Below are 23,940 nucleotides of genomic sequence, written 5' to 3' on the forward strand. Positions count from 1 at the left end.
CACCCAGTCCCTGTCACCCAGCTCTCTGTCACCCAGGTCCCTGTCACCCAGGTCCCTGTCACCCAGCTCTGTCACCCAGTCCCTGTCACCCAGTCCCTGTCACCCAGCTGTCTGTCACCCAGCTGTCTGTCACCCAGTCCCTGTCAACCAGCTGTCTGTCACCCAGTCCCTGTCACCCAGCTCTCTGTCACCCAGTCCCTGTCACCCAGTCCCTGTCACCCAGCTCTCTGTCACCCAGCTCTCTGTCACCCAGTCCCTGTCACCCAGCTCTCTGTCACCCAGCTCTCTGTCACCCAGCTCTCTGTCACCCAGGTCCCTGTCACCCAGTCTCTGTCACCCAGTCCCTGTCACCCAGCTCTCTGTCACCCAGTCCCTGTCACCCAGTCCTCTGTCACCCAGGTCCCTGTCACCCAGCTCTCTGTCACCCAGTCCCTGTCACCCAGTCCCTGTCACCCAGCTCTCTGTCACCCAGGTCCCTGTCACCCAGCTCTCTGTCACCCAGTCCCTGTCACCCAGTCCCTGTCACCCAGCTCTCTGTCACCCAGGTCCCTGTCACCCAGTCCCTGTCACCCAGTCTCTGTCACCCAGCTCTCTGTCACCCAGCTCTCTGTCACCCAGTCCCTGTCACCCAGCTCTCTGTCACCCAGTCCCTGTCACCCAGGTCCCTGTCACCCAGCTGTCTGTCACCCAGCTGTCTGTCACCCAGCTGTCTGTCACCCAGCTGTCTGTCACCCAGTCCCTGTCACCCAGGTCCCTGTCACCCAGTCCCTGTCACCCAGGTCCTTGTCACCCAGCTCTCTGTCACCCAGTCTCTGTCACCCAGTCCCTGTCACCCAGCTCTCTGTCACCCAGTCCCTGTCACCCAGGTCCCTGTCACCCAGTCTCTGTCACCCAGCTCTCTGTCACCCAGTCCCTGTCACCCAGTCCCTGTCACCCAGGTCCTTGTCACCCAGCTCTCTGTCACCCAGTCTCTGTCACCCAGTCCCTGTCACCCAGTCCCTGTCACCCAGCTCTCTGTCACCCAGCTCTCTGTCACCCAGCTCTCTGTCACCCAGGTCCCTGTCACCCAGTCTCTGTCACCCAGCTCTCTGTCACCCAGTCCCTGTCACCCAGTCCCTGTCACCCAGCTCTCTGTCACCCAGCTCTCTGTCACCCAGTCCCTGTCACCCAGTCCCTGTCACCCAGTCCCTGTCACCCAGCTCTCTGTCACCCAGTCCCTGTCACCCAGTCCTTGTCACCCAGGTCCCTGTCACCCAGCTCTCTGTCACCCAGTCCCTGTCACCCAGCTCTCTGTCACCCAGTCCCTGTCACCCAGCTCTCTGTCACCCAGCTCTATGTCACCCAGCTCTCTGTCACCCAGCTCTCTGTCACCCAGCCCTCTGTCACCCAGCTCTCTGTCACCCAGCCCTCTGTCACCCAGCTCTCTGTCACCCAGTCCCTGTCACCCAGTCCCTGTCACCCAGCTCTCTGTCACCCAGGTCCCTGTCACCCAGTCTCTGTCACCCAGTCCCTGTCACCCAGCTCTCTGTCACCCAGTCCCTGTCACCCAGTCCCTGTCACCCAGTCCCTGTCACCCAGCTCTCTGTCACCCAGCTCCCTGTCACCCAGCTCTCTGTCACCCAGTCCCTGTCACCCAGCTCTCTGTCACCCAGCTCTCTGTCACCCAGTCCCTGTCACCCAGTCCCTGTCACCCAGTCCCTGTCACCCAGCTCTCTGTCACCCAGGTCCCTGTCACCCAGCTCTCTGTCACCCAGGTCCTTGTCACCCAGGTCCTTGTCACCCAGTCTCTGTCACCCAGCTCTCTGTCACCCAGTCCCTGTCACCCAGGTCCCTGTCACCCAGGTCCCTGTCACCCAGCTCTCTGTCACCCAGCTCTCTGTCACCCAGTCCCTGTCACCCAGCTCTCTGTCACCCAGCTCTCTGTCACCCAGTCCCTGTCACCCAGGTCCCTGTCACCCAGCTCTCTGTCACCCAGCTCTCTGTCACCCAGTCCCTGTCACCCAGTCCCTGTCACCCAGCTCTCTGTCACCCAGCTCTCTGTCACCCAGTCCCTGTCACCCAGCTCCCTGTCACCCAGGTCTCTGTCACCCAGCTCTCTGTCACCCAGGTCCCTGTCACCCAGGTCCCTGTCACCCAGGTCCTTGTCACCCAGCTCTCTGTCACCCAGCTCTCTGTCACCCAGTCTCTGTCACCCAGCTCTCGTCACCCAGCTCTCTGTCACCCAGTCCCTGTCACCCAGCTCTCTGTCACCCAGTCCCTGTCACCCAGGTCCCTGTCACCCAGGTCCCTGTCACCCAGTCCCTGTCACCCAGCTCTCTGTCACCCAGCTCTCTGTCACCCAGCTCTCTGTCACCCAGGTCCCTGTCACCCAGGACCCTGTCACCCAGCTCTCTGTCACCCAGCTCTCTGTCACCCAGCTCTCTGTCACCCAGGTCCCTGTCACCCAGGTCCCTGTCACCCAGCTCTCTGTCACCCAGCTCTCTGTCACCCAGTCCCTGTCACCCAGCTCTCTGTCACCCAGCTCTCTCTCTACCCAGTCCCTGTCACCCAGCTCTCTGTCACCTAGCTCTCTCTCTACCCAGTCCCTGTCACCCAGCTCTCTGTCACCCAGTCTCCTGTCACCCAGCTCTCTGTCACCCAGTCTCCTGACACCCAGTCTCCTGACACCCAGTCTCCTGACACCCAGCTCTCTGTCACCCAGCTCTCTGTCACCCAGTCTCCTGTCACCCAGCTCTCTGTCACCCAACTCTCTGTCACCCAGCTCTCTGTCACCCAGTCTCCTGTCACCCAGCTCTCTGTCACCCAGCTCTCTGTCACCCAGCTCTCTGTCACCCAGTCTCCTGTCACCCAGCTCTCTGTCACCCAGCTCTCCTGTCACCCAGCTCTCCTGTCACCCAGTCTCCTGTCACCCAGCTCTCTGTCACCCAGTCTCCTGTCACCCAGCTCTCTGTCACCCAGCTCTCTGTCACCCAGTCTCCTGTCACCCAGCTCTCTGTCACCCAGTCTCCTGTCACCCAGCTCTCTGTCACCCAGTCTCCTGTCACCCAGTCTCCTGTCACCCAGTCTCCTGTCACCCAGCTCTCTGTCACCCAGTCTCCTGTCACCCAGTCTCCTGTCACCCAGCTCTCTGTCACCCAGCTCTCTGTCACCCAGTCTCCTGTTCCCCAGTCTCCTGTCACCCAGTCTCCTGTCACCCAGTCTCCTGTCACCCAGCTCTCTGTCCCCCAGTCTCCTGTCCCCCAGTCTCCTGTCCCCCAGTCTCCTGTCACCCAGCTCTCTGTCACCCAGCTCTCTGTCACCCAGCTCTCTGTCCCCCAGTCTCCTGTCCCCCAGTCTCCTGTCCCCCAGTCTCCTGTCCCCCAGTCTCCTGTCCCCCAGTCTCCTGTCACCCAGTCCTCTGTCACCCAGCTCTCTGTCACCCAGTCTCCCAGTCCTCTGTAACCCAGTCCCCTTGCTGTCGCCCAGTCCCCTTGCTGTCGCCCAGTCCCCTTGCTGTCGCCCAGTCCCCTTGCTGTCGCCCAGTCCCCTTTGCTGTCGCCCAGTCCCCTTGCTGTCAGCCAGTCCCCCTGCTGTCGCCCAGTCCAAGTGACACGCTGAATCTGGTGACGGGATGGGTGGCAAGTGACACACTAAATCTGGTGGCAGGGGAGGGATGGCAAGTGACATTTCCGAGTGTCTCCGATGCTCTCCGGCGCCCCCCACCTCTGGCCACATGCGGTATTGCATGCAATTGAAGTCAATGCGGAACAAATTATTTTCGTTTCCATTAACTTCAATGGGGAAACTCACTTTGATATGTGAGCACTTTGGATTACGGGCATTCTCCTGGAACGGATTATGCTCGTAATCTGAGGTTCCACTGTGTAATAAATATATATATATAATCTCCCTAGCCCTATGTGCTTTCATATCTGTCTTATCTTTATATAATACGCTCTTTAAATGTTTCTTTAAAATGTATGGTTTTCTCTTATATGAACAAAAAAATAATGACGTTATGATGTTGGGCTGGTATAATAATGCTATGGGGCTGGTATGAAATGTTTTCCAGGGCTGGTTTTTACTCCCAGTCCGGCCCTGCCCAGTGATCATCTGCCCAAATATGTCCGTGATCATCTGCACACATCTGTACATGATCATCTGCGTACATATGTCCGTGATCACACAAACCAATTATTATACACTTAACAGGATTTTTTTTCTACCAAAGACATGTAGTGGAATACATTTTGGCTTAAATTTATGACAAAATTCGATTTTGTTGAATTTGTTTTAAAATAGAAAGTAGAATTTTTATTTTTTTTTCAAAATTTTCGCTCTTTTTTATGCTTATATCGCAAAAAATAAAAAACTGATTTGTTAATAAAAACCTCCAAAAGAAAGCTCTATTTGTGTTAAACAACAGGGTGGCCCTGTCATCTGCCGGCTCATCTGGGATCAACGGAGCGATCCCCGCTGAGCAAGTGGATATTTAACCACTTGCCGCCCGCCAATGACAGATTGACGTCGGCAAAGTGGTTGTAGAATCCTGACTGGACGTCATATGACGTCCTCAGGATTCTGAGACGCTGTGCGCCCCCGGGGGCGCGCATCGCAGCGATCGTTGTTGCAGGGTGTCACTCTGACACCCCACAACACCAATCCAGGTAAAGAGTCTCTCACTGAGACTCTTTACCACGTGATCAGCCGTGTCCAACTATGGCTGATCACGATGTAAACAGGAAGAGCCGTTGATGGCTCTTCCTCACTCGCGTCTGATAGACGCGACTAGAGGAGAGCCGATCGGCGGCTCTCCTGACAGGGGGGGTTCGCGCTGATTGTTTATCAGCGCAGCCCCCCTCGGATCGCCACACTGGACCACCAGGGAAGCCCACCCTGGACCAGGGAAGGGCAGATAAATAAAAAAAGTCTGGGGGAAAAAAAAAGTCTGGGGAAAAAAAAAGATGCCAATCAGTGCCCACAAATGGGCACTGACTGGCAACATGGGTAAATCAGTGCCACCCCACAGTGTCCATCAGTGCCACCCCACAGTGCCCATCCATGCCCAGTGCCCACCTATCAGTGCCCATCTGTGCCACCCATAAGTATCCATCAGTGCCACCCATAAGTGCTGCCCATGAGTGCCCATCTGTGCCGCCTATGAGTGCCCAGTGCCACCCATGAGTGCCCATCAGTGCCGCCCATGAGTGCCCATCAGTGCCGCCCATGAGTGCCCATCAGTGCTGCCTATGTGTGCCCATCAGTGCCGCCTATGTGTGCCCATCAGTGCCGCCTATGAGTGCCGCATCCCAGAGCCGCCAATCAGTGCCACCTCATCTGTGCCCGTCAGTACTACCTCATCGATGTCCATCAGTGCCATCTCATCGGTGCCCATCAGTGCCGCCATATCAGTGCCCATAATTGAAAGAGAAAAAAATTAACAGAAAAAAATAAAACCGTAATTTTTTTTCGAAATTTTTAGTCTTTTTTTAGTTGTTGCGCAAAAAAAAAAAAATCGCAGAGGTGATCAAATACCACCAAAAGAAAGCACTATTTGTGGGGGAATAAGGACGCCAATTTTGTTTGGGTACAGTGTAGCATGACCGCGCAATTGCCATTCAAAGTGCGACAGTGCTGAAAGCTGAAAATTGGCTTGGGCGGGAAGGTGCGTAAGTGCCCTGTATGGAAGTGGTTAAGGAACGGATCCTCATGGGATCCGTGAGTGTGAAAGGGGCCTAAAAGTTATACCACAAGTATATGAAGCAAAACCAAAACTAAAGTGAAAATAATAAATTGTGATGAGTAAAAGAGCAAAGGAGAGAGGAAATGGAAAATGTGACAACAGGAAGGAAAGAAAACAAGTGCTAACTCTTGCTTATTGTATATAGGTGTAACTGTTTCCTTTCAATGGTGCTCTGAGTGTAAACCATAGAAATCGATAGCCGCCCAATCAGACTTCACACCCTTCACTAACAGTGAATACTTCATTATGCTTGCCTTTTGTGAAGTACGATTTTTTTCTTTTATAAAATGTAACAGGCTACAAATGCTTCAATTCTCTGAGGCTCTGCATGCTAAATATTATATCATCCTTTATGAATGCTCCCTATGGTTAACATCTGCTGCTATTGCTTAGCATATGTCCTTTTGTCCTTCCATATGTGTCTTATTATGAGGTCATTGTTAGATTCAACATTACCTAAGTCATGAGCATTTCTTCTGCACAATATAGGTTTAACTTTGGGTTTAGAAAGTTATGTGCTGAATTAAGCATGATGTACTTGTGTATTCCCTTTAAAGTCATTGTTGATCGTGCTTCCCTTTGGAATAGAGAACCAGTGGGTCCATAGCAGGCAAATTCATTAGCCTGGATACACAGGCTCCTATCAAAGTTAAATGTATATTCTGTCTTAGTTTAGTATGATATTTTAACATGTGATATGTTTGTATTCTACACATTATGGGGCAGATCCACATACAATTAGATGGGCGCAGCGTATGTGAGATACGCTACGCCGCTGTAACTTACTTTTGGCAGCTTTGAATCCACAAAGAATTTGCGCCGTAAGTTACGGCGGCGTAGTGTATCTCTCACGGCGTAACGGCGCCTAATTCAAATCGGCAAGTAGGGGGGCGTGTTTAATTTAAATGAAGCGCGTCCCCGCGCCGAACGAACCGTCCCTAAATTTCCCGCCGCGCATTGCGCGAAATGACGTCGCAAGGACGTCATTGTTTTGACTTGGACGTAAATTACGTCCATCCCGCGATTCACTTACTCACATACGGAAACGAAAAAAAAAAATTCAAATTAAACGCGGGAACGACGGCCATACTTAACATAGCAGGTCTAACTATACGCCACGAAACAGCAGCTTTAACTATATGCCGGAAAAAGCCAACTAAAGACGACGTAAAAGAATGCGACGGCCGCTCGTAGGTTCGTGGATCGTCGGAAATAGCTAATTTGCATACTCAACGCGGAAAACGACAGGAACGCCACCCAGCGGACACTGAAGAATTGCATCTTAGATCCGAAGGCGTACGAAGACGTACGCCTGTCGGATCTAACCCAGATGCCGTCGTATCTTGTTTTGAGGATTCAAAACAACGATACGACGCGGGAAATTTGAAAGTATGCCGGCGTATCAGTAGATACGCCGGCGTACTCTCTCTGTGGATCTGTCCCTATTTTGGTAAATCTTTTTATGCTGGTTTACAACCAACCGTGCGACCAACGTTCTTGATCACCCTTTAGTCTAGATTTTGCCCTCAACACATCACAGATCCCGCCCTCCTAAAACAAACAAACAATCTACAAACGGCCAAAACCAATTTACATTATTCTGTACTCCTGGATTTTTCTGCTGCCTTTGATATGGTTGACCACCCCTCCTCCTTAAAAAAAACTCCATGCCTTTGGTCTCCATTGGCTGTACTCTTTGCTGGTTCTCTTCCTACTTATCCAACTGCACCTTTAGCATTACTTACAATTCTACCTCCTCCTCTACTTTTCCTTTCCCTGTCAGGGTCCCCCAAGGTTCTGTTCTTGGACCTCTTCTATTCATGATCTGCACCTCTTCTCTGGATCATCTCCTATGGCTTCCAATACTATCTCTACGCCGACGACACCCAAATTTATCTCTCTACCCCTCAGCACACTCCTTCAGTCTCCTCGCGTATCACTAATTTGCTAACATTCATATCAGCCTGGATGTCACACCACTTCCTTAAACTCAATCTATCCAAAACCAAGCTCACAATTTTTCCTCCCTCATGTGCTCCTTCTTCTGATCTCTCTGTCAAGATCGATGGCACAACTATCAGCCCATCCCCGCATATTCTAGGTGTAATTCTGGACTCTGAACTATCGTTTCAAACCCATGTCCAAACACTGTCCAAATCTTGCCGCCTCAACCTCCGCAACATCTCCAAAATACATGACTTTCTAACCACCGACACCAAAAAAAAAAATTCACTGCCTGGTAATCTTCTACATTGATTACTGCAACTCCATCTCAGCTGCTCAGTGTCTGCTACTCCTATGTGTCAATCCCTCCATTGGCTCCCACTCACCCAACAAATTAAGTTTAAAATACTAACAACTTACAAAGCCATCCACTACTCTGCTCCAAGCTACATCACTAGCCTAATCTCAAAATACCAACCTAATCGTTCTCTTCGTTCCTCCCAAGACCTCCTGCTCTCTAGCTCCCTTGTCACCTCCTCCCATTCTCGCCTCCTAGACTTTTGCTGAGCCACTCCCATCCTATGGAACTCCATGCCCTAATCTGTCCGATTATGTCCTACTCTGTTTGCTTTTAGACAATCACTGAAAACTCTCCTCTTCAGACAAGCCTATCCTGCCTTCAACTAACAACTGTACTTAAATTTTCCCCATCAGCTCCTCCCCCACAGGTATTACCTTTTGTATCACTTGAACCTTCCTTTTAGATTGTAAGCTCTAACGAGCAGGGCCCTCTGATTCCTCCTGTATTGAATTGTATTGTAACTGTACTGTTTGAGCTCATGCTGTAAAGCTCTGTGCAAACTGTTGGTGCTATAAAAATCCTGTGTAATAATGATAATAAAAATAATAATAATGCTTGTTTTGGAAGGAAATGGAACCAAATGCCTTGTTTAATTTTGTAAAACTTAATAAAAATCTATTGTAACAAAAACTTGCTGATGGTGCTTGTAAAGGCTGCAGTTGACTTTTTTATGATGATATTTTTCTTATTTATGTTTACATAAACATAATGGACATGTTTAATGTAAAGGCGTTATACACTTTCAAAATGTTTTTGTTTTAAAGTGGCTGTAAACCTTAAAAAAGTTTTTTTAAATAATAAACATGTTATATTTACCTGCTTCTCTACTCAGGTCCCCTGCCGACGCTCCTGGCTCCTCCCCCCAGCCAAATGCCAGGCTCTGTGTGTCCATTGACACACAGAGTGCAGCTCGCCCCACCCCCCGCTCTTTGTTCACTGGCTGTGATCGAGAGCAGCAAGAGCCAATGGATCCCACTGCTATCTCACTGTCCAGTGAGAAGAGATAGAGCCGACAGGGCCGCTGCTCTCGGGGACAGCGCTGGATCAAGATCGAGCTCAGGTAAGTAAAAGGGTGGGGAGCTGCATACAGAAGGTTTTTATCTTAATGTAGAGAAGCCAACAAAAGTCCTCCCAAAGTAAATAGCAGATCCTAGGAGGGGATGTGCTGCAAATATAGCTACTGTACTTCAAACACTTTTTTTATTTTGTAAATGTCGGTACTGCTGCAGCACTTTCTGTGCATCATAGAGATGTGAGGGCACCCCTAGGCATGCAATTTAAAGGAACGGGACATTTTTAATGTTCCCATTTAAACTTTTAAACATCACTGCTCCTGACTAAATAGTATGTTTTTCTTTTTTTTTTGCATTGGCACATGCCCAACCTCTGCCTGATGCTATTTATTTTACACCTCCCCTTGCTATTAGTCCAGAAAAATTGGCATTTGTAAATTAACAGATTCCGCTCCCATTAATTTCAATGGAGCTTGGGTTCTGCATCCAAACTTTTTTGAGGTTTTCGAACCCTGCTCGAACTGAACCCAGACCAGTTAAGCTCATCCCTACTTCTTACCTTCCTCTTCAGAACATGCTTTAAATTGTATACTGAGCTGTGCTTCTGTGCACACCTTTGCAAAAGGAATGCAAAAACAAATTTGAATCATTTTTGAAAGAAAAAGGAAATATTAGAACTACTGACAATTTTTATTGCTGCATGCGACTTGGTGTTTTGATAAGAACAACACCCGTCATTACTTGTATGAGAGTCATGGGGACAGGAAGTAAGGAGTTCACATTTAATTCAATGGGCATCTTTAATCTCAGAAGTAACAATATCTGAGATTTCTTAGAACAGTAGAGCCTTTGGAGTTCTTCCTGGATACTTATTATGCTGTTTCTTAATATGAGGCCAATGGAGCTGAATTCTTTTCAGCCAGGCCCTCTTAAGCAGCAGGCCTGATCTTGGTTACTGTTACGCCCTAATAGTCAATGAGGGCTGTTATCTTATGTCTGCATTCCATTACTTATGGGTGTTTCTAGTTACTTGTATTTGTTATAGAGAATGAAGATAAATATGCTTTCTTAAGCTTGAAATAAATAGTATGCATTTTTCATTGAGATGTCTATCAAAGAGCCACAAGTTTCAGCATGAAAATAAAAAGAATTCCATCGCTCACAAAATAAATGAATTTAACATGTGACAACGTCCATATGAATTGTGCAAATGTGCTCCAAATGATAAAGTGCAATTGTGCTCTGAACTTCTAGGTGCATCAATCACCCCTCCTCACCAAAAAGAATAGACCCCTGGCTTTTCAGCTCAGGAGTCAATCAGGCTTGATCTTTGGCCATAAATGACATATCCTTGAAGGATCCTCCACAAATCTTCCCTACTCGTGATGATCATAAGGTGAATATGACACCAAAAAGTAAAGGAAAGGCTAATAGTGAAGTACTGTTAAAAAACGCTTTATTGTGCATCTGTTTATAAGGGGAAAAGGTACTTACAGACTAGCAGAATTAAACTCGCATGAGGTATTGCAGTGAAAAACAGATAGGAAACGCCGCATCCAGCGTGCGTTCCACCGAAACCGGGAAATGACTTAGTTTGGACTTGAAAACTGGAAATTACGTCAATGCATTACGCCCTCCCACAATGACGCCTTGTGGGAGGGTGAGACACGTTAAGGTCATTTCCGTTTTTGAAGTCCAAACTTTGCCACATGACCACTCCTGTCCAGTCATGTGATCAAGCTCTCCAATGTCAGTCAGTGTGGCTGCAGGGGAGAGAAAGGGAGCACTGACAACAAATGGGCCATAGGAAGACTTCAGGTGACGCCACCATTCCTAGACAATGCCTCTCCCCTGCAGCCACCATTGGCTGACACAGGGGACATCACATGACCGGACTGGAGCGCGCTGAAAGTAGGTAATTATATACAGTACAGACCAAAAGTTTGGACACACCTTCTTATTCAAAGAGTTTTCTTTATTTTCATGACTATGAAAATTGTAGATTCACACTGAAGGCTTCAAAACTATGTGGAATTATACATAACAAAAAAGTGTGAAACAACTGAAAATATATTTCATATTCTAGGTTCTTCAAAGTAGCCACCTTTTGCTTTGATTAATGCTTTGCACACTCTTGGCATTCTCTTGATGAGCTTCGAGAGGTAGCATCCCATCACTCTCCTTCTTGGTCAAATAGCCCTTACACAGCCTGGAGGTGTGTTTGGGGTCATTGTCCTGTTGAAAAATAAATGATGGTCCAACTAAACGCAAACTGGATGGAATAGCATGCCGCTGCAAGATGCTGTGGTAGCCATGCTGGTTCAGTATGCCTTCAATTTTGAATAAATCCCCAACAGTGTCACCAGCAAAGCACCCCCACACCATCACACCTCCTCCTCCATGCTTCACGGTGGGAACCAGGCATGTAGAGTCCATCCGTTCACCTTTTCTGCGTCGCACAAAGACACGGGGGTTGGAACCAAAGATCTCAAGTTTGGACTCATCAGACCAAAGCACAGATTTCCACTGGTCTAATGTCCATTCCTTGTGTTCTTTAGCCCAAACAAGTCTCTTCTGCTTGTTGCCTTTCTTTAGCAGTGGTTTCCTAGCAGATATTCTACCATGAAGGCCTGATTCACACAGTCTCCTCTTAACAGTTCTAGAGATGTGTCTGCTGCAAAAGGTGGCTACTTTGAAGAACCTAGAATATGAAATATATTTTCAGTTGTTTCACACTTTTTTGTTATGTATAATTCCACATGTGTTAATTCATAGTTTTGATGCCTTCAGTGTGAATCTACAATTTTCATAGTCATGAAAATAAAGAAAACTCTTTGAATGAGAAGGTGTGTCCAAACTTTTGGTCTGTACTGTACATCTTTCTTACACAGGTTAGTCAGCATAGGCGCTAGGATCGGGAAGGGAACATTTTTAAGACTAGTTGGGTTTATTCCTGGAATTCTACTTCAAGAAAAATTGCAACAGAGGACTTTCTCACTTCAAGTTATGTCTCCAGCACAGGAAGTGAGGGGTAATCTCTCCAACAGGACATACAGATCGATGCAAACCTCACAGAGGCATTAATCAACCCCCTACCATATCTATATGTTGAAAAAAAATATTACAGGATCATGATTAGCATGATAAACTCTTGTGCACTCTCAATAATACCCAAACTAAATTTGATAAAACATGGGACCTGTAGATACAATAATTAGTAGTGGACGAGCGAAACCTCAAAGACACCCCTTTCTAGATTTTCTCCTCCTTTTTCCTCAGGTTATACGTTTGATTTGTCTTTTTTCCTCTTAAATGCCCTTCTCACTTCCATGTTATAATAACTGAAAAACTGCAGATTCTGTGGGTGGATCTGTTGTCTGGAGCTCTGTGGGTAGAGTCGTGATGTCAGTAGACTCCCCGCCCTCCTCTACACTCCCCTTGTCAACATGCATTTTTTCCTGTGTATTCCTTACACAAAATTTTGCTATGATCACTAACATCCAGTCAAAATCCAGAAAAGTAACCACATGACTTCAGAAAAGGAGTGGGGGTGGGAATTAAAAAATAATGCCTGTCTCCAGGCTAGTGCATGATATATGTAAATAACCTGTCACTCACAGCAAGGAGGCGGAACGGACTAAGGTTTTTCTCTGTAAGTCTGTTTTATTTCACTGAACAATAAAAGAGGATTGCTCAGAGCTGGATTAACTATGTGTGGCAAGACTGGGCACAGATGATAGGAAGTCTTATACTGTCTATTGTGACATCAAAAAATAAATAAAAAATGTTCAGGTTTACATCCACTTTAACTTATAGTATACCTTCACTTTTAACAACAAAGACAAATTCCTAGATTCAGCTTTATCTGATAATATATTGTGTAAAGTCTATGTTGACATACAATACTATTAATTTCTAGATATGTGTCTTCATTTGAACATTGTTTTGAACCTTAAAGCGGAACTTCGCCCGAAAGGGGATGTTGCGCTTGCTTGCACTCTCCAGTGCCACATTTGGCACTTTTTTGGGGGGATCAGATACCTTGGTTAGCCCCCCACCCTCCTTCCCCCTCAGTGTTCTGGGACACTTTACAGGTCCCAGAAAACTATGGGACCATTCACAAGGCGTAGCATGACTCGCACATGCACAGTAGGAAACTGGCTGTGAAGCCCCAAGGCTTCCCCTTACAGTTTCCCTTACATCAGATGCCGGTGCTTGCACCCGAAGCCGATTGAAGAATCGGCTTGGGTAACTACATGACTGGATTCTTAGACAGGTAAGTGTCCTTCTATTAAGTCAGCAGCTACAGGAGCTCCTCTTTAAGATCTTGTTGATGTTACTCTTGTATATATTCAAATCCTTGTCAGTCCCGAGCTATTATTTGTCCCAGGGGTCAAGTCCTGGGGAAAAAAAAATTATACGCTCATATGCATAATTACTAAACCGCATGTTTTTTTTTTCGATCCACTGTACCCTAGTAATCCTTTATGTTACTGGCCGCTTCCTGTATATGGATTCATCAGGTAGTGTGCGGGTATTCCGTCACTTCCTCGATGCCGCCATGTCTCCTGGGAGCTTTTGTCATTGTTCCCAGGAGACAATGCGGAGGTCTGCTGCGAGTTATCTTAGATTTAGAAAGAACTTTAAGCGAGTTCTTTCTAAATCCCGCGATAACTGACAGTGACTCGATCTGGGCATCACCGCTTAGTGAAGGATTGGCTCGGACGACTTGGCTGCTCTCATCCTGCAAAGGGAACTGCGTTCCTGCTGTAAAAAAAGTGCAGGGACTCCGTTCCCACGCGTTCCCGCAGGACTTGAGCCCTGATTTGTCCCCTCTGCAAACTGCGCTGTTTTGTACTCTGTTTCTACGATAAAACTCACGTAAACAAATTGTAATATAAAAAATAATTACAGATATACTTGAAACTCCTAAAGCCAGGGGGTTACATTTTAATTTCATTTAGATAATGGGAATAGAACACACAACCTCAGTGCTGTAAAACTTAACAGGTTTACCCAGTTATAGTTGACAAATTATATGTTAATTTGATTTGTAATATGTGTCCAATGTATGTTAATATGAAACCTAATTAGACAACCAAATAGTGATACATTGGAGATGGTTTTTATATGACTTCTCATATCTTTCTTCACAATGTATTTCTTATTGATCATCACACAAAAATGCCTATTCATACCATACATATGCTTACCAAGTAATAGGAATAAAGTCAAAACCTTGTGTAAATTAGTCAAGTAGCAGTGAGGTAGTAGGCATGTGATCAGTACCTCTAAGATGATGTCACAGGAAATCGAGTCGGAAGGTGTATCGTGTCATCATGTGTCAGGAGAATGATTAGTTTCAGAAGCTTGTTTGATTTATTGTAAGAGCAGGCAGTGATTGTGTAAAGGTGGGTCACATAGTGACATCATATGAATCAGCCCCCTAGCAGAAGAGCTCACACTCAGGAATGTGGTGGTGGAGCCTGGCAGCACATAATCACAATCAGTATTGTTCGGACAGATCACAGAATCTGTAAATGAATCACTTGCAGATTGCATGATCACTAATCAGAAACAGCACAGGAAAATGATATGAGGAAACATCAGGGTTATGTTAAGTAAGATATTAGGAATGCCAAAAAATGAGCAGAGAATGTCATCAGAGCCGTTAGGACACACCAAATCCTGGATGTTATTAAACTTGTATGGTAATCAGGACGTATGTTGCTATTTATCATTTCCATGTCCTGAAAATGTGAAAAAACCCTTGTTACTCTACCAGCATGACACTACATCCCTGTGAAGCTTTATATATTAATATGTCATGTTTGTGGCCTTGTGGGGGATTAATGAAACAATTGATTTGGAATGCATATGTGTTCCAAGTACAAGGCGTGTACCATGATGTCAGCGCAACTGTTTGGCTAATTGACGGAGCCCGTTCAAACAGAAAATGTCCTATTCAGGAGCCTGTTCTTTGTGACTATTATTTAGTTAAAAAATACAATGATATTTAAAAGGTTGACCAATTAAATTTTGAAATTGTTATTTTTAGATGTCGGTGAGTTGAGTCACCACCACAGATTAGTATATGGCCTGGGGTCTCCAGCAGTTAGTCTGCATCATTTCCTGGGTAGGGTAAGAGAAATTAGTTCAGCAAAACTGATTTCACAGTTGTCAAAATTTCAACAAAACGTATGCTATCTATTTTGCTCATTTAGCTGCTTAGGGGAAATGTTCTTAAGAGAAAACAATCTATTCTAATGCCTTGCAGCACTGGGGTCCTCGGTTTGAGAACTATACAGGATGCTATCTCACTGGAGTTTTTATATTCTCCCTGAATGAGTTTCCTCTGGGTACTCTTGTTTCCTCCACACTCCAAAGACATGCTGTAAGGTTAATTGTTTCCTCTCTAAATCAACCCTAGTATGTGCGTGTGTAGGTATGTATGTGAGATAAGGACCTAAGACTGAATTTGCCAATACACAACCGACCACTGAAACTGGCGACAAGTGCTGGTGAAAAATATTTAGGCGTTTTTGGTACTGTTTTACAGCTGGCAGTTGGTGCAGCGCCCGTTTACTCCTTTCCATTGCCAGGAACGTGTGCGGTGGGAATATTATAAATGATGCAAATGTACACTATGTAAAGCACTGCATGAATTGTTGATGCTATAGAAATGCCTAAATAACAAATAATCTTTTTCTCTATTTTGTGTATTTTGTATTTAGTTTATCTTATTTTGTATGTATATATATATATATATATATATATATATATATATATATATATATATATATATATTTATTTAATTGTTATTTGCGTCCTGCCATTTTAAAATTTTCATTTGACTTTTTCACCATCAATTTTCTTGTTTTTTTTTCAAATTTATTTACATAAGAAAGTAGCCAGTGAACAGTGGAGCAAGAAAAAAACAGGGTCGTCTGGAATTGGGAAGGCAGTAAATCTTTGAGAGATCCTTTGCACCTCCAACCAGTATGCTCTAATCTTGGAACATGACCAAAATATATCCATTAAAGTCCCCTTCTCCTCATTACAACGCCAACAGCAATCTGTGGCTCCTGCAAAACATTTACAGAGCCTTGACGGGGTGCAATACCATCTTGTCAATAATTTGTAATTCAATTCTTGAATTCACCATCAATTTTCTTTCTATTAAAATACAATGAAACTGAGACCAATAAGTGTCCATTTTGTAGCATAAGAATGGTTCCAGGATAGTTAAAAAAAACTTCTGTAACACAATTTAATGTAATTTGAAGCAGATTGCACCCTTAAAAACCATCAGAAACCAACCCTTTCTTCACCCCCCTAAATTACACCAATGTATTTTGTCAAAACGGCAAATCTTCAGCCAGCATTTAGTCAGCATTTCAAGAAAACAAAAAACTATAGAAGAAGATTCCAAGGGATGGTTCAACCAGCCGGCGTCTATCCCTAATCAAATATTAGGTTTACGTTACCGACCCAAGAGGTGCACCTAGCATATATAGCATCTGGAGTGGATTGTTTTTAGCACGTGTCCCCCCAATACATGAAAATTATTTTCAGTATTAATCATGTAATGTCTTGCACACTGGGAGTGGTATTAGAATTAGCTAGTGGAGAGAACACAGCAACAGCTGCAGGTACGGCTGTGACTATTTGCAGAGCTAAGCTGAGTATATACTGAAAGATTTTAAAACGAACATTCGTACATTAGCACATTCGAAGATTTTACAAATGTAATTTAATGTACTTTAAAAATTTGTTCGCTTTTAACATTCAATTTTGAAATGAATATCATTTGCCGAAAACTCTTCCATCCTGCTTTTTCCAATTTTCTTGTCACTGCGGTCAAAAATAAATGTCAATTAAACACCACTAATGATTTCAAAGTAGAATGAAATTCTTAAAAATAATCATATGAAATGCTACTAGTCTATAGCCAGCTTTACTGAACTTAGCATATCAATCCATCTGACAACGCAGGAGTTCAGTGACTATAACCCCTGGATTGTTACCAACCACTGAAAATAAAGGTATCAAAAAGAAAACTGCTGCTAAAGGTGTGGCCAATAAAGTGGGTGCTGCATCCCAAGGCAGGGCTTGTAGCGTGGGAGTAAAATGAGCCCAAGCATTGGTGTCATTGCCAGTAATAGCAACCTCAAGCAATGGTGTCATTGACAGCAATCTTAGGCACCAAAACTGTTATAAGTGGCTACAATAATCACCCCTTAGTTGGTGATCAGTTGGAGTAACAATAATCCACTATCAGCATTGATGGCCAGTGGCTGGCTGGTAAAAATAACCCTTTCCAGCATTGGTGGTCAATGGCTAGCTGTAACAACAACCCTACCCATTCCCCTAGCCTTGGTGGTCAGTGGCTGGCTGTAACAAGCCCTCCCAGGACTAATGATCAGTGGCTGGCTGTAACAATAAACACCTTGCCACCATTGATGGTCAGGGGCTGGCTGGGACATTACCCCCAGCTTTGGTGGTGAGTAGTGGTGGTATGAACCCCCGGGACTAGGGATGCATGTGCACAGTGTCTTGAAAGCTAGGTTTTGGACTTTTGGGCAGCACCAGTGTCCCCTCTCCACGTGGAGCAGCTGAGCAACTGCACAGATTACAGGAATGACACGAAGATGGGAGGAGTCCGTGGCAACATGGGTAAGTGAAGGAGACTAGCATGGCCTGTTATATATGTCTACTAATCTACCTTTCAATCATGTAATGATTATATGACTGCACGATAGATCAACAGTTATACATAGCAAGCAGTAGAAAGGAGAGAACAAATTAATACTCGTATAATAAAGTATGGGAACACATATTTTGCATTCCCAGTGGCCGGGGGCAGTGGCGGACTGACCATTGAGTCACTCGGGCACTGCCTGAGGGCCCCATGTCACTAGGGGGCCCCATCAGGGTTGCCAGGCTCAGTAAAACCGGGTTTAGTATGAAAAAATCTATGGCCCAGATTCACAAAGCACTTACGCCGACGTAAGTGCAAATGTGCGCCGTCGTATCTGTGCGCCAGACCCACAAACAGATATGCGCCTAAAGCCAGGCTACACCCCGCCAACGTATCTTGCTTACGCCGGCGTAGGGTGGGCACACATTTAGGCTGGGTGCATGGTGCCGCTCCCATTGATTAGCCATTCAAACATGCAAATGAGGGAAATACGGCGATTCACGAACCTGTGTGCGCCCGACGCAGGCTACGCGAGGTGCGCGTAAGTTGTACGTCCGGCGTAAAGTTATTCCCCATAAAGGAGGTGCAACCCAGCAGCAGACATGCAAAGATCTGCACCAGGGAACACAACTGGCGTATTTTACGTTGGACGTGTGTCTGGCTGGGCGTAGGTTACGTTAACGCCGTACAAAGTGATCCGGCATAGTTTAGGCAGTTGTTCCGACGTGGTTGTGAGCAGGCGCAGGGGGAAGCGTCCACGTCACGGCGCATACGCAGTTCGTAATACATATCTGTCTGGCGCTCGGCCCACCCACTTCCACCTACGCCTTTGAAACCTACGCCACGCTGGTGCAGCTTTGGGAGCACTGGCTTGCTGAATTCAATGCTTGCCTCTCCGCGCTATGCTGGCGTGGCGTACAGCGTTTTCTCTACGGCGGCATAATGTGTGCCCACACTCTGTGAATCTGGGCCTATGTTTTTTTTGTTACATCTGTCCCTGATATGTCTGAAACCAACATGCTTCTGATGTGAAAATCCCGAGATTTTAGCTGCCCCACCTCTGCACTGCCTCCTGGCGTGGTGGCCATCTGTAAGCCTAGGGGCCCCATAGTCTTCTATTGCCCGGGGGCCCCATGAGTTGTCAGTCTGCCCCTGGCTGGGGGGCATATTAAACCGCACTCAAGCTGATAAAGTTTATGGGAGTACAGTAGAGGCAGTTACAAACAGGTAACTTACATATGACTCATTACTACAAGCAGAGGGAGACAACAGCAAGTGAGATGAATTCTACCCCTAGGAAGGGAAATTCACTTCTGTAAGAGTTATTATGGGAAAACGGTGTCTCCCCTAAAGATTTTTTACCAATCCTTGTTTCCACAACAACTGAAATTTTTCTAAATCCAATTGTCACATGGACAGAAAGTAAGGTGAAATGTTCTGAACAGGGGCACAGACAGCAAAACAAACTTTACAGGGGTGTTAATCCTTCCCTATGCTATCCAAAAAATGTAAAAATAATATAAAAAAAAACGTACCCCTTCCGACTTACATACAAATTCAACTTAAAGTGGTTGTTAACCCACTATGTCTGATGCCGCGTACACACGATCGGTCCATCCGATGAGAACGGACCGATGGACCGTTTTCGTGTCAGAACGCAGTGACGTAAAACACAACGACGTGCTGAAAAAAATGAAGTTCAATGCTTCCAAGCATGCGTCGACTTGATCCTGAGCATGCATGGATTTTTAACCGATGGTTGTGCCTACTGACAACGTTTTTTTCCCCATCGGTTAGGAATCCATCGGTTACATTTAAAACAAGTTGGCTTTTGTTTAACCGAAGGTTAAATAACCGATGGCGCCCACACACGATCGGTTTGGACCGATAAACGGTCCATCAGACCATTCTCATCAATTTAATCGATCGTGTATACGCGGCATAAGTCACATAATTTTCTCTATTTATTACTGTAAAGTGCCCCTGTGACTGTACTTTATAAAAATAATGCAGTATATACCTTGTTTACAGATCGCTGATTGGCGCTCATGTGACCCACTGCCTCTCTCCTCTCTCAGCCTGACAGCTGCAGGGGGCGGGGCCGAGGATCCCCCACTGACATCATTTAGGAGGGGAGGAAAGAGGGGGAGAGAGGCGGTAGGTCACATGAGCACCGATCAGCACTCTGCACTCTTTACAGTAATAAACAGAGGATGATGTGAAAAATAAACAGTAATTTGAGCAGCAGGGCGGAAGGGGGCGGCGCAGACATGGAGCTGACAGGCAGAGAAGGGAGGGGGGAGAGGATGGATGAAAGCACACAGAGAGCAGGGCTGTGGATGACAGAGGCACGTACACTGACCACGGCGTCAGGGCTCAGCAGAGGGGAGGGTAGAAACTGGCAGGATCAAACAGGCCATTTCAGGTGTTCCAGGGGGCCAAATTACACAGCACAAGCACTGTGCTGTATAACATGCTGTAAGGGGACAGGATCCCATTTAATTTTTTAGGTTAACAAACACTTTAAGAACAAACCTACATAAAATTGTTTGTAACCTGGGGACTGCTTGTATATACCAATTTCCAAAAATGATTACCATAGAACTCATATTTCATTGGTAGACTGGATTTTCCAGAATTCCCATACCCCTGATTCTATTATTGGTTCAGTGTCTCTCCCTGAAGCCTGAGGATAGCCAATAAAATGGAATGCAGCATGGAGGCCCCTATAAGGTTTTCCATAAATAAACGCATGGGAATTCAAAATATGCATTTTCTTACTTATATTATATTTTGAATAAGCTGCTTTAAAACAACACATGTTAACATGTGACAAAATGGGGTTTGATTACTAAAGGCAAATCCACTTTGCACTGCAAGTGCACTTGGAAGTGCAGTTGCTGTAGAGCTGAGGGGGACATGCAAGGAAAATAAAAAACAATGCATTTTTGCTTGTACATGATTGGATGATAAATCAGCAGAGCTCCCCCTCAATTCAGATCTTCCCCTCAGGTCTAAAGTGACTGCACTTGTAGTGCACTTGTAGTAATGTGTGTTAACACACTGCAAATAAGTGAGTAGGCCCTTACTGCTGAGACATGGAATATTTTGGAAGAACACAACTAGGGGTGTGGATCACCATTCTAAGCTTCAGATAATGCAAAAGGTTTTTTATGTGTGCTGCTAACATAGACCCTTTAGTGCAGGGGTGCTCAATCTTTTGAAGAGCAAGGGCCACATAAGCAAGTTGTTAACCAGAAGAGGGCCACAATGAGCAGAGCAGGCAGATGACAGGTCACGGCTACTCTATGGGTCCTCTGATCCGCCCAGATGAAAGGGGACGAATTCCCTTCTGTTTTTCGGATTAGAGGTAGGCGGGTGTAAACAGACATCTGTCGCTCTATAGAGGTGAATTGAGGGTCCCATTTGGTCGGGCTTATCATGTGAAAAGGGCCTAAGACTGCTTTCACACTGATGTGCTGCGGTTTACCCACACCGTGGGTGCAGCGTAGTGCACCTGTGTCTATTCTGCGGGTTAGTTGAACTTTGCCATAGACTCCACCTGTGGCAAAAGCTGGCGCTGTAGAGGAAGCATTGGCTTATGGGGCTCTGCTCCACAGCCGCTTTCTTCCTCTACCATCAGCTTCATTCACAACACTGATGCTGTGGTATGGTGGGTCGGCAACCTGCGATCTGGGCTTGCCAACCCACCATTCCACAGCAGGAGGTCGGGGGCCACATCAGAGGGCTCCGCGGGCCACATGTGGCCCCCAGGCCACTGGTTGGCCACCCCTGCTTTAGTGTATTTGGAATGTAAGGGAGTTCTTGAAATCTGTAAAACATGAATATATTTTTAATCAACCACCCTCCCCGCCTTTTGTGTCAACTCTATGAACAGCATTGTTCCATGTATCATCTGTCTTTTACTGCTGTCTCTATAGGAGTGTAAATTCAACACAGGTCAGGTGAGAACACTGGGGAGATGGTGACTATTTCTTAGGTGGTATTTCACAGACCAAAAATAAGTCAACTACTAACCAGACCTACCAAAATCCAAAAACTGAGCATTTTCGGTTGATCCTATTACTTTAAGGCTGTAGCGGTTGCAACAGCAGATTCAGCAAAAATCAAAGTTTCCCAACAAGTCTTTCACTTTCACTGAAAAAAAGAAATCAACCCACCAATGTTTTTCATCATTCCCAAGTAAAATAACTGACTAAGGCCAAAGACAGCTTAATGACTCTGGAGATGGGTCTGTAATATGACTCCCAAAGGACACAAAACAAATAAACAATTGCATATTGGACATTCCAAGGCACATCTGGGATAAAGCGAGTGATGTCACAGGAATGGAATCGAAGCCTCTGGAAGGTGCAGTGTTATTTTTTTAGTGCTGAAATTCCACAGAGACCACCGGGCCTGACTACCTCATCAAATTCATGTATGCTTCACTTTTCATATACACAGTGGCCAAATCATGTGCGGAATGTATATTGCAGCACATGTCTGGCAGTAATTACATTCCACCAGAACTAGCCCTCTGCTCACATGCATTTCATTCCCTTTTTAGGGGGAAATGTCATTTTGGACTGAGGAGTATGTTGGGCAGGTCTTAGAATTAATTCTTAAGAGCAAAAGATTTTTCATAAACCTTTATTTACAAATAACAAAGCAACACAACAAACAACATGATAACCGGCAAAACAAAAATGACATGCAAAGTGCAGGAACCAATCATATTTCTTTTCACTACAGCTGGATCTGTAAAGATGTTTTCAAATCAGTATGGGTTACTGGACTTGCTAAAGTATAATAGTGTTTCTCTATCAGGTTTAAATGGAATGCTGAGGTTCCGTAAGAGGTTACTAGGGGTTAAGCTCTAATGAGCAGGGCCCTCTGATCATTCATGTATTAAATTGTATTGTAACTATAATGTCTTCCCTGATGTTGTAAAGCGCTGCGTAAACTGTTGGCGCTATATAAATCCTGTATAATAATAATAATAATAATAATAGGGGTTCCATGAGAAGAGAGCAGTAGCTGATTGGTCTCCTGCCTACACTGACCAATGTAAGGGGTCACTACAATTTCTACTATGTTCCTTTTCTGGACATTATTATTTGTTTTAGTTATTTATTCTCTTATTTAAAGCCTATCTCCAAGGAAAGAAAATCCTCCCCTTGCAGTTGGGCTGTCCCTGCACTTCAAGGGTTAAATGATCATTTAGGTCTGCAGCCAATGAAAAGACAATTTTAAAGCGCAGCTCCAGGCCCCCCCCCCCAAAAAAAAATGCTGTATCTGCTAACATTTATTATAAGGACACTTACCTGCCCCTTGATCCAGTGACGTCCTCACCTGAGCCAATTTTTGAACTGGCTTTGGGTGAAGACGCCGGTATTCTGTCAAAATACTGGAAAGCATGTACACTCTGGTAGATTAAGAGTTTGCTGTTTTGATAGAACAGCGGATAGGGAGTATAAAGTTGTCACCTCAAAATGTCTGCCTCCATGGCCGACATTTTGTTGGTTAGTATCGAAGCCGACTAACAATGTCCACTCATAATACCGTGTACTGGAGTATAGACGCTTTCCGGTGTTGTGTCAAAACAGTAACTTATCAAAATCGCCAATTACAGGCGGTCCCCGGGTTCCAAACAAGATAGAGACATATAGGTAGATTCAGAGAGAATGGTTTAAACTTGCGGCGGCGTAGCTTAGCGTGTTTAGGCTACGGCGCCGTAAGTTAGCGAGGCAAGTACTTGATTCTCAAAGTACTTGCCTGCTAAGTTACGGCGGCGTAGGCTAAAGCGGGCGGGCGTAAGGGCGCCTAATTCAAATGTGTGTAAGGGGGCGTGTTTTATGTTAATGGGGCTTGACCTTACGTTTTTGACGTTTTTTCTCAACTGCGCATGCGCCGGGCGCCTACATTTTCCAGTGTGCATTGCGGCTAAGTACGCCGCACGGGCCTATTGATTTTGATGTGGACGTAAACGACGTAAATCCCTATTCACGGACGACTTACGCAAACGACGTAAAAATTTCGAATTGCTGTCTGTGCCCCTGTTCAGAAGATTTCACCTCACTTTCTGTCCCAATGACAATTGGATCTTGAAAATGTTGGGTTGTTGTGGAAACAAGCTTTGGTGATAAAGCATCAGTGGAAACACCTTTTCCCATAATAACTCTTATGCCGCGTACAC

The sequence above is a fragment of the Rana temporaria genome, chromosome 3 (genome assembly GCF_905171775.1).
Source record: "Rana temporaria chromosome 3, aRanTem1.1, whole genome shotgun sequence".
In the NCBI taxonomy this organism is placed as follows: Eukaryota; Metazoa; Chordata; class Amphibia; order Anura; family Ranidae; genus Rana; species Rana temporaria.